The 8,542-nt window shown below is 35.5% G+C and overlaps 1 long non-coding RNA gene across 1 annotated transcript; it reads left to right on the top strand.

Annotated features, from left to right (window-relative positions):
- Window positions 1–6,367: 6,367 nt before the first annotated feature.
- LOC104431208 lies at window positions 6,368–7,692 on the top strand. Its single transcript, XR_001983602.2, has 2 exons — window positions 6,368–7,040; window positions 7,321–7,692. It is a non-coding gene; the product is annotated as an uncharacterized LOC104431208 (long non-coding RNA).
- The last annotated feature ends 850 nt before the right edge of the window (window positions 7,693–8,542 follow it).

Genomic DNA, 8,542 nt, shown 5'->3' with positions numbered 1-8,542 from the left:
GAGTAGAGCAGTGCAAAGTAATAGCAAAAGTCAGACGTGGCGGCCTCAAGTAGCCAATGTCTTTTTCACTGAGGGGATCCTTCTTGATATCATACTGGACCAGACAAGCAAGTCATCCAAGGTCTTCAGCAAAATATGTGGTGCAGATTGTACCATCACTCTTTCATTTAATTCTCTCTCTCTTAGTCTTGGCTCGAGGAAATTATTGGCTAGCGTTCATTTTCTTCCATTAATTTTTGCTATTCTTTTCTGATTTTTTGTCGAGCTATTCAAGCCAGGGGAAATACATATGATTTTTCTTTCTTTATGTAAATTCTGAGATTATACAAGTCTATTAGAATACAATTTCTGAGTTGAGAAATTGAGAAGGGAAGAAGCTGTTTTTTTTGTCTTTTTTGAGTTCGTTGGCGTGATTGAAATAGAAAAGGTGAGGGGAGTTTATTTCTTCTTCTTCGTCAATAAGAATAGTTTCATTTGGCACTCTGAAGTGGCGACCAACTTGAAATTTTTTGTTTTATGTTTTCTGTGCTTCGTTCATTTATTTCTTTCATTTCCATTGAAAGAAGAAATTGAAAGAGAGTAGCGCGAGCAAAATAGAGTAGTGCAAACTAATAGCAAAAGTTAAACAGCCTCACTGGACCAGACAAGCAAGTCATCCAACTTGAAATTTTTTGTTTTATGTTTTCTGTGGTTCATTTATTTCTTTCATTTCCTCAAGTAGCTAATGTCTTTTTCACCGAGGGGGATTCTTCTTGATATCCTACTGGACCAGACAAGCAAGTCATCCAAGGTTTTCGACAAAATATGTGGTGTAGATTGCACCATCACTCTTTCATTTAATTATCTCTCTCTCTCTCTCTCTCTCTCTCTCTCTCTCTCTCTCTCTCTCTCTCTCTCTGGACTCGAGGAAATTATTGGCTAGCGTTCGTTTTCTTTCATTATTTTTTGCTATTCTTTTCTAATTTTTTGTAGAGCTATTCAAGCCTGGGGAAATACATATGATTTTTTTTCTTTATGTAAATTCTGAGATCATACAAGTCTATTAGAATACAATTTCAGAGTTTGTAGATTGAGAAGGGAAGATTTTTTTTTTTTTGTCTTTTCTGAGTTCGTTGGTGTGATTGAAATCAAAAAGGTGAAAGGAGTTTATTTCTTCTTCTTCATCAATAAAAATAGTTTCATTTGGCACTTTGAAGTTGCGACCAACCTGAGATTTTTTGTTTTATGTTTTCTATGCTTTGTTCATTTATTTCTTTCATTTCCATTGAGAGAAGAAATTGAATTAGAGTAGCGGGAGCAAAGGAGAGTATTACAGAGTAATAGCAAAAGTTAGATGTGACGGCCTCTAGTAGCCAATGTCTTTTTCACTGCTTCTTGATATCCTACTGGACCGGACAAGCAATTCATCCAAAGTCCTCGGCAAAATACGTGGTGCAAATTGCACCATCATTCTTTTGTTTAATTTGGTGTTTCGGATTGACTTTGTGACCGAACTGAACTGTCAGAAACCCATTGTTTTACTTATTACCCGAAACGTAAGGAAGTCCGACTCGAAATTTTCAATTTGCACGGTTCTTTTTTTTTTTTTTTTTTTTTTTCATATCACTAGATCTTGGCTTCTTTTTTTCTTCTATGATATATATAATCAATATTTTGGGAAAAAAAGAAAAAGAAGGACGTTCTTTTGTTATATAAGATCAAATTAATAGTGTTTTGGGAGTGCTTCGTGAACGTGGCCCGAGGTTGAACGGGATGAGATTGACGCGAGAGCACTTGGCGGGGTTCACTCTTTCAGCCCGTCTCTGTCGCATTTAGCTGTTGACCTATTGAAAAGCCAGAGAGGCCCAGAGTCACAGGCGTTGCGTCCCAAGTTAATTCAATACGACGTTGTTGTTCATACGGACTAATGATTCTTGCGGTGGTTATATATACATAGACATGCAAAAATAGGAAAGCGCTCGAAATAACTCAAAGCAATGGCAAAACTGCTTTCTCCCTCCTCCTACTCCTCTCTTATCAGAATGTTATGCTTTCTCTTGATTTTCATGACCCTTCACCTGCTCGCACGAGTTGAGTAGCCCCCAATGCGGTGGTCAATCTTCCTCTCTAGTTATTTCTTCTTGCTCCTAGGCTCGTTGCCTTGGATATACATACAAGTCATAGATAGATGTGTAGTCAAACATTAGTTGTATGATTTATCTTGTGTATCTTGTGTATGTGAGTTCAATTCGGTAGTTGTTCAAATATCTAAATCATTGCGATTTGAATTATGTTTCACTTTTTCGAAATATCAAATCCCAAAGGCTGATTTGGTAATTGGCACTTTAATAGCATTGACGAGTTTGTGAATGGATTTAAGTAAAATTTAGCAAATTATGGATGATGCAAGTGCTAGTGAAACGGTGACCAAAAAAAAAAAAAAATTGATAGCAAACCACATGACCTAAACAAGAGCCAGGGATGTAGCAAGTACTTCCTTCCTTTCACAACGAGTATGTCAAGAGATATTTATGGTTACTCTCGGAAGATGACATTCTTGTCCCTTCAAATCAATAACCACATCAAAAGTTATATCAAAATGAGGAAATTCATAACGTTAGGCATATGTGGTGATTAACTTAAATGGATTAAAATTACGCTATGAAAGTACCTAAATGTTTCTTGTGTGTATTAATGTACGATGAATCTCTAAAAATGCTAACATAAACATATTTGCTTTAACATGATGTTTATTATAGGACGTCCGTAACTTGAATGACGATGGAAGCTCACAGCCAATTTATAAAGAATAAAATGTCCTCACAAGGCTTAGAGACGCATAATAGCGGATCATATGAATTGCAAACCCCTTTATATTTAGTTATCCATCAATGTATAAGAAAGCCTCGGTCTAAATTAAGATTATGGAGGACATTTTGATGCTTGGAAGTAGCGTGTAACTGCAAGAATATAAAGATCTCTACATTGATCTATTCGCGGATTTTTCAGCTTTGAAGTTCTAGAACAGATTCTTTTGAATCTTTGATGAGTTGATATGCTTATTTCTCGATCTCAAGCACGTGGCTTTCACTCCATTGATTCACTTGGAAATTATATTAAGGATGTCCTTTGGTTTAGTACGGACGGATGGAACCCGTGTTTAAACATTACTATTCTTACGACATGGGCCATCTCATTTGAAATTTGTGATTTTTCACAACAGAAATATGTGTATTATACGTTAAAATTGTCCACTAGACGTGGATCAAAGAACAAAGAACCCATAGAAATACAATGGTCTTAATAGTCCTCAAAACTCTCTTTGCGTGGGTTGTGAGTGAGATTGGTTGAATTCCAATTATACAAGAAGAGCTTTTGGTCTTCCGCATTATCATATCGCGCACGCTTAGTTCAAGGGTGTGGGCGGGGTGCCAAATTGAAGTAACACATCAACATCTGAATGTGCACAAGTTGATTCAATAGCGATAGTTCACATCCTCCATGATTGGTGGTGGAGTAGCTTGAGAGCCTGATTTTCAGGCGACAGGCAAGTGAACCATAAATTTCATGTGAGTGCTTTTGGTCCATAACCCACCCAGTGATACACAAATTTTTTGGTATAACGCCCAGCGACAACGAGATCAAGCCTCGCCTAGACCCGGCAACCTTTTTCCATAATCTTGTCAATTTGGAGACGATTTTGCAATAATCACTCCTACTTGAAAGAATTCTGGAATGTCAATCTTGAGGGAATGTATTTTGTTGACAAGCACATACAATTCATGGAATTACTCCAACAAGGGTTTTGTATCAATAAATTTAAAATCAAAATGCTTTACAATCGAATAATTATTGATATCTTGCTCCTCCGCTTAGTTTTTGAATTGAAGTACATTCCCTATGTCTCCAGAGACTTCATCTTAGTGAATAAGTCTTATAGACGATCATATGGTGTGTTCGGAATGTGCCCACGACAATGCAATTCATCATATTCACGTTTTTTCTATTCTTTGTTGGCCCTTTTAGTGTCTTCTACGCTTAGCCGTCCTCCTTTCGGATGTCCTATAGGCGTCAAATTGGGATCAGTATGTAGGAAATCTTCAAAATAGTGAGAAGAAACATCATCTTGTCCCTCCAATGAGCAAATTCGTCCCCATCAAACTAGTCCAATCTCACCATGTATTGATTGATAACTTTGATTGATTTTAACTCCATTGTCGCATACATAATTCCTTAAAATTGTTGGGAAAAAATTGATCGAGAAGAATAGAATATGATTTTGAGGAATGAATACACTATCTTTAAAGAATTATTTGCTCCATGATATTGCTAATGGTTACTAGCAAAAATCCTTCAAGATACAATAAATTCTCAAGCAAGAATACCATATAGCAATTATAGTATTTTTCCAAGAACTTTTAAAAGGGAAACAATTGAAAAGAAGGCCGTATATCTTTTTTTTTGAGAGAAACGAAAAATGGAAGAGTGAAAAATAGTAAACAAAAATGTTGAATACATATTAGGGAATAAATATGTTTGAATGGATACAACCCTTCAAAGGTTAAGAAGTTATGTCTGAATGAAAAGAACCTTCCAAAGGTTGTAAGAGCACCTAATAACTATTAGGCAAAGTTAATAATAATAATAATAATAATAATAATAATAATAATAATAATAATAATAATAATAATAATAATAATAATAATAATAATAATAATAATAATAATAATAATAATAATAATAATAATAATAATAATAATAATAATAATAATAATAATAATAATAATAATAATAAAATAATAATAATAATAATAAATAATAATGATAAATAATACAAAAATAATCATTGGAAAAAATAACTGTCACTCATACCTTATCGATATGGAACAGGTAATCTCTTAATTTGTAGCCATCACTCATATCTTTTCAGTATGAGACCAAGAACTTCTTAGTTTGTTTTACAAACAACTACCAACACTAACCTCTTCATCTTAACTGTCATATTTCCAAAAATTAATATATCATTGTTGACTTATCACTCATAAGCTTAAATTTTTTAGCAAAGATAGGTTTCAACAATATTCAGAAATAAAAGGTAAAATGTCATAATTTCTTGTTGAAATTAGAATTTGACTTAGCATGCACACTTGTGAATTTTCAGCTTTGTATCTGTTTTCTCTATTAGTTGGTAAGTTCCTAAATCACTAGTGAAAAAAAAAAAAAAAAAAAGAAAAAAAAAAAGAAAGGAGAAATATCTAAGAGTAAAATAAAATTTATATGCACTATCGACCAAATGAACTTCAAATCTTTAGTAGCATTGAAAAAGGAAAATTCGATAGCATCGGTGATTCGGTATTGGTTGAGATATGAGTATAAATGACGAGCAACTGATTTGAAAGGGGATCTAATTGATAAGTTATTCCAGTAAGTGAAGATTTTACACATTCTTCCATTAGATCTCATCAAATGATATTCATTAAACTTATTTTATACAGGAAATGGAGGATGAATTCCAATCACATTTTCAAAAATTGGATGAAATTCCTTCTTTTTTTTTCATGAAAAAAATGAAAATATATATGGTAGTTTTCTCTTCTAGTGGGAGATGGAAAATTGACTTTCATAAAACCTATAAACTTGAGTGGCTTGAAAGCAACAAGGACTAATTGGCAAAGCACTAGGTTTTTGCTGGATACACGTTTTTGCATTTATAGGTCTTAACCATATTCAGCTGCGCGCTGAAACACATGGCCAGCCACTAACGTGCTTACTATAGTTCCTTCTATAAATTAACACTAATTGCGCAAATCAGTGCTAATCTTCCTCACCAAATTGACCACGCGCGAAGCCTTAGATGTTTGGAATTTAACAAAAGAGAAAGGCAAGTGGGAAGAAAATGGAAGCAGTCATGATTTCACATGAACGAACTTAATGAACGAGTGAGGCCCTAGTCAAGGTGAACAGGAGAGCTTATCCAAATATTAGGCTTGGATATCTTAAGAAACGGAGCCAGCCCGTACAATAGGCTTCTACTAAAGAAACCAACACGGGCGTGGGTCGATATCGTAAAAAATTGCATATGCTTGCGTCATGGTCGGATTGGGGTTCCGTGGCATCGGGGTGAAGTACGAGGGATGCAGAAGGATAGATACGGCAAAGGCAATGAAGATGATGGTAGAAACCACGGCATCAGCATATACGATGGAATCGAAGGCGGCAACAGAGACGACGGCCGATGGGGGGTCGAAAATTGGACACGCCATCAAATTGGGGGAAATGGGGGTTCGTTTTCGATTTCTCGACTTTTTCGTGATACATGTAATCAATATTTTGGAAGTAGTTGGAGAAAGGGGCCCGGTTTTTACTTTTGGTCGGACAAGGGGGCGCACGAGTTTGAACGGGACGACATTGATGTGAGAGGACTTGGGGGGATTCACTCATTGAGCCAGTCTCTCTCGCATTCAGGGGTTGACCCGTTCAAAAGCCAGAGGCCAGAGTCACGGGTGTTGCGTCACAAGTAATTGAGAACAATGATTGTTGGTGGTGTTCATACAATGTTATGACTAATGATCTTGTGGTGCTTATATATAGATAGACATGAAAAAATAGGAAGGCGCTTGAAATAACTCAAAGCAATGGCAAAACCGCTTTCTCCTCCCTCCTCCTCCTCCTCCTCCTCCTCTCTTATCAAAATTTTGTGCTTCCTCTTGATTTTCATTATCATGGCCGCCCTGGGTCAGTCTTCCTCTCTAGTTATTTCTTCTAACTTCTAAGCTTTTTTTTTTTTTTGGTATATATATTTATATATATCATTTATGTGGTGAGTAATGTATACGTGAGTTTAGCTCGGTAGTTTGTTCTTGATGGAATTGAGATATCTGAATTGTTGTCATTTGAGGTATGTTTCACTCTTTCGAAATACTGAATCATAAAAGGCGATTTGGCAACTGGTATTTTTGGTAGCATAACGAGTTTGTGGATGAGTCTAAGTAAAATTAAGTGAATGATGGTTGTTGTAGGTAGAGCAAGAGGGAACCCCGGAGGCCCTGGCCCTCATCCGAGTGAGTGCTTTCCTTCTTTAAAACTAGTATAACAAGATATATTTGTAGGTGCTCTCGAAAGACGATATTCTCGTCTGCCACCCAATTGCCACATGAGAAGGTGTCATCTTTTCAACATAAGGAAATTCATAACATGAGGCATATATGATGATTGGCTTGGCTAGATGGATAAGGATTACACTACAAGAGTACCTAAATGTTTCTCATGTGTATTAGTGTCCTGTGAATTTCTAAAAATGCTAATATAAATATCTTTTCTTTATTGTAATGTTTATCGCAGTACACGACTAATTTGAATGATTGAAGCTCACAGCCAATTTATAAAGAGCGAATGGTCTTCCCAATGATCAGAGACAGGTGACAGCGGACCATCTACTTTGCAAAGCACTTTCCTGGTTTTTCTATTTAATGTATTTGAAAGCCTCTGTCTAAGTTAAAATTACGGGGAATATTTCGATTCTAGCAAGTACCATGTAATGTAAGAATTAAGAATTTATGCATGGATTTTCTATTAATGTATTTGAAAGCCTCTGTGCAAGTTAGATTACGCAAGAGTATTTCAATGCTAGGAATTAGCGAGTAATGCGGGAATTCTACGCATGGATTTTCTGCTTTGAAGTTCTAAAACAGATTCTCTTGAATCCTTTAATGAGTTGATAGTCTTATTTCTCGATCTCAATTATGTGGTCTTCGCTCCATTAATTTACTTTGAAATATATATTAAGGATATTCTTTTAGTTTACTACAGATGGATGGAACCCACATTTAAAGATTACTAATCTGATGACACATTACTAATCTCGTGACATGTGCCATCTTATCTAAAATTTTAATTTTTCACGATCGCAATACGGATTTCATACATGCATATTGCCCATTACACGAGGATCAAAGAAAAAGAAAACAAAAAGATAAAGCATAAATATAATGGTCCTAGTACTCCGCAACCATCTTTGATGGTTATGTTTGAGTTTGCTTGAATTTCAATAAAATAATAAACTTGTTTGATCTTCCCCATCAACGTATCGTCGTGTGTGCTGAGTTCATGGGAAGATCAAAAAAGTTTAATCATAAATCTTTTAACGATTTTTCAGTATAATCTTTTCATCTAATTTCGGTTAGAAATCATTAATATAGAGATCCAACTATTGACCATTTATGTGAAGTGGCCAGCTAGAAATCCAACTATTGACCATTTATGTGAAGTGGCCAGCACTAACGGTTGCGCTGACGTGAGTAATTTTTACAATTTTTTCCATAATTTTGCAAATTTTTCTTTTTCCTTTTTATTATCTTTTCTTTCACTGGCCGTTCCATGGGTTCCGATCTTGCCCTACTCCAGCAAGTTCTCTCCCTGTTTCTCGACTTGCTCCGAGGCATGGATTGTTGCAGCACAAGGACAGAAAGATTTTCATCGTGGTGATACACATGCGAATGGCTATATACCTATGGATGGCAGTCATTCTCCTCGAGCCCCCTACTCATAATGTTAAAAATTAAAA

The sequence above is a fragment of the Eucalyptus grandis genome, chromosome 10, assembly GCF_016545825.1.
Source record: "Eucalyptus grandis isolate ANBG69807.140 chromosome 10, ASM1654582v1, whole genome shotgun sequence".
Classification (NCBI taxonomy): Eukaryota; Viridiplantae; Streptophyta; class Magnoliopsida; order Myrtales; family Myrtaceae; genus Eucalyptus; species Eucalyptus grandis.
Note: the sequence above shows the minus strand (reverse complement) of the source record. Positions and strands in the feature narration are given on the sequence as shown.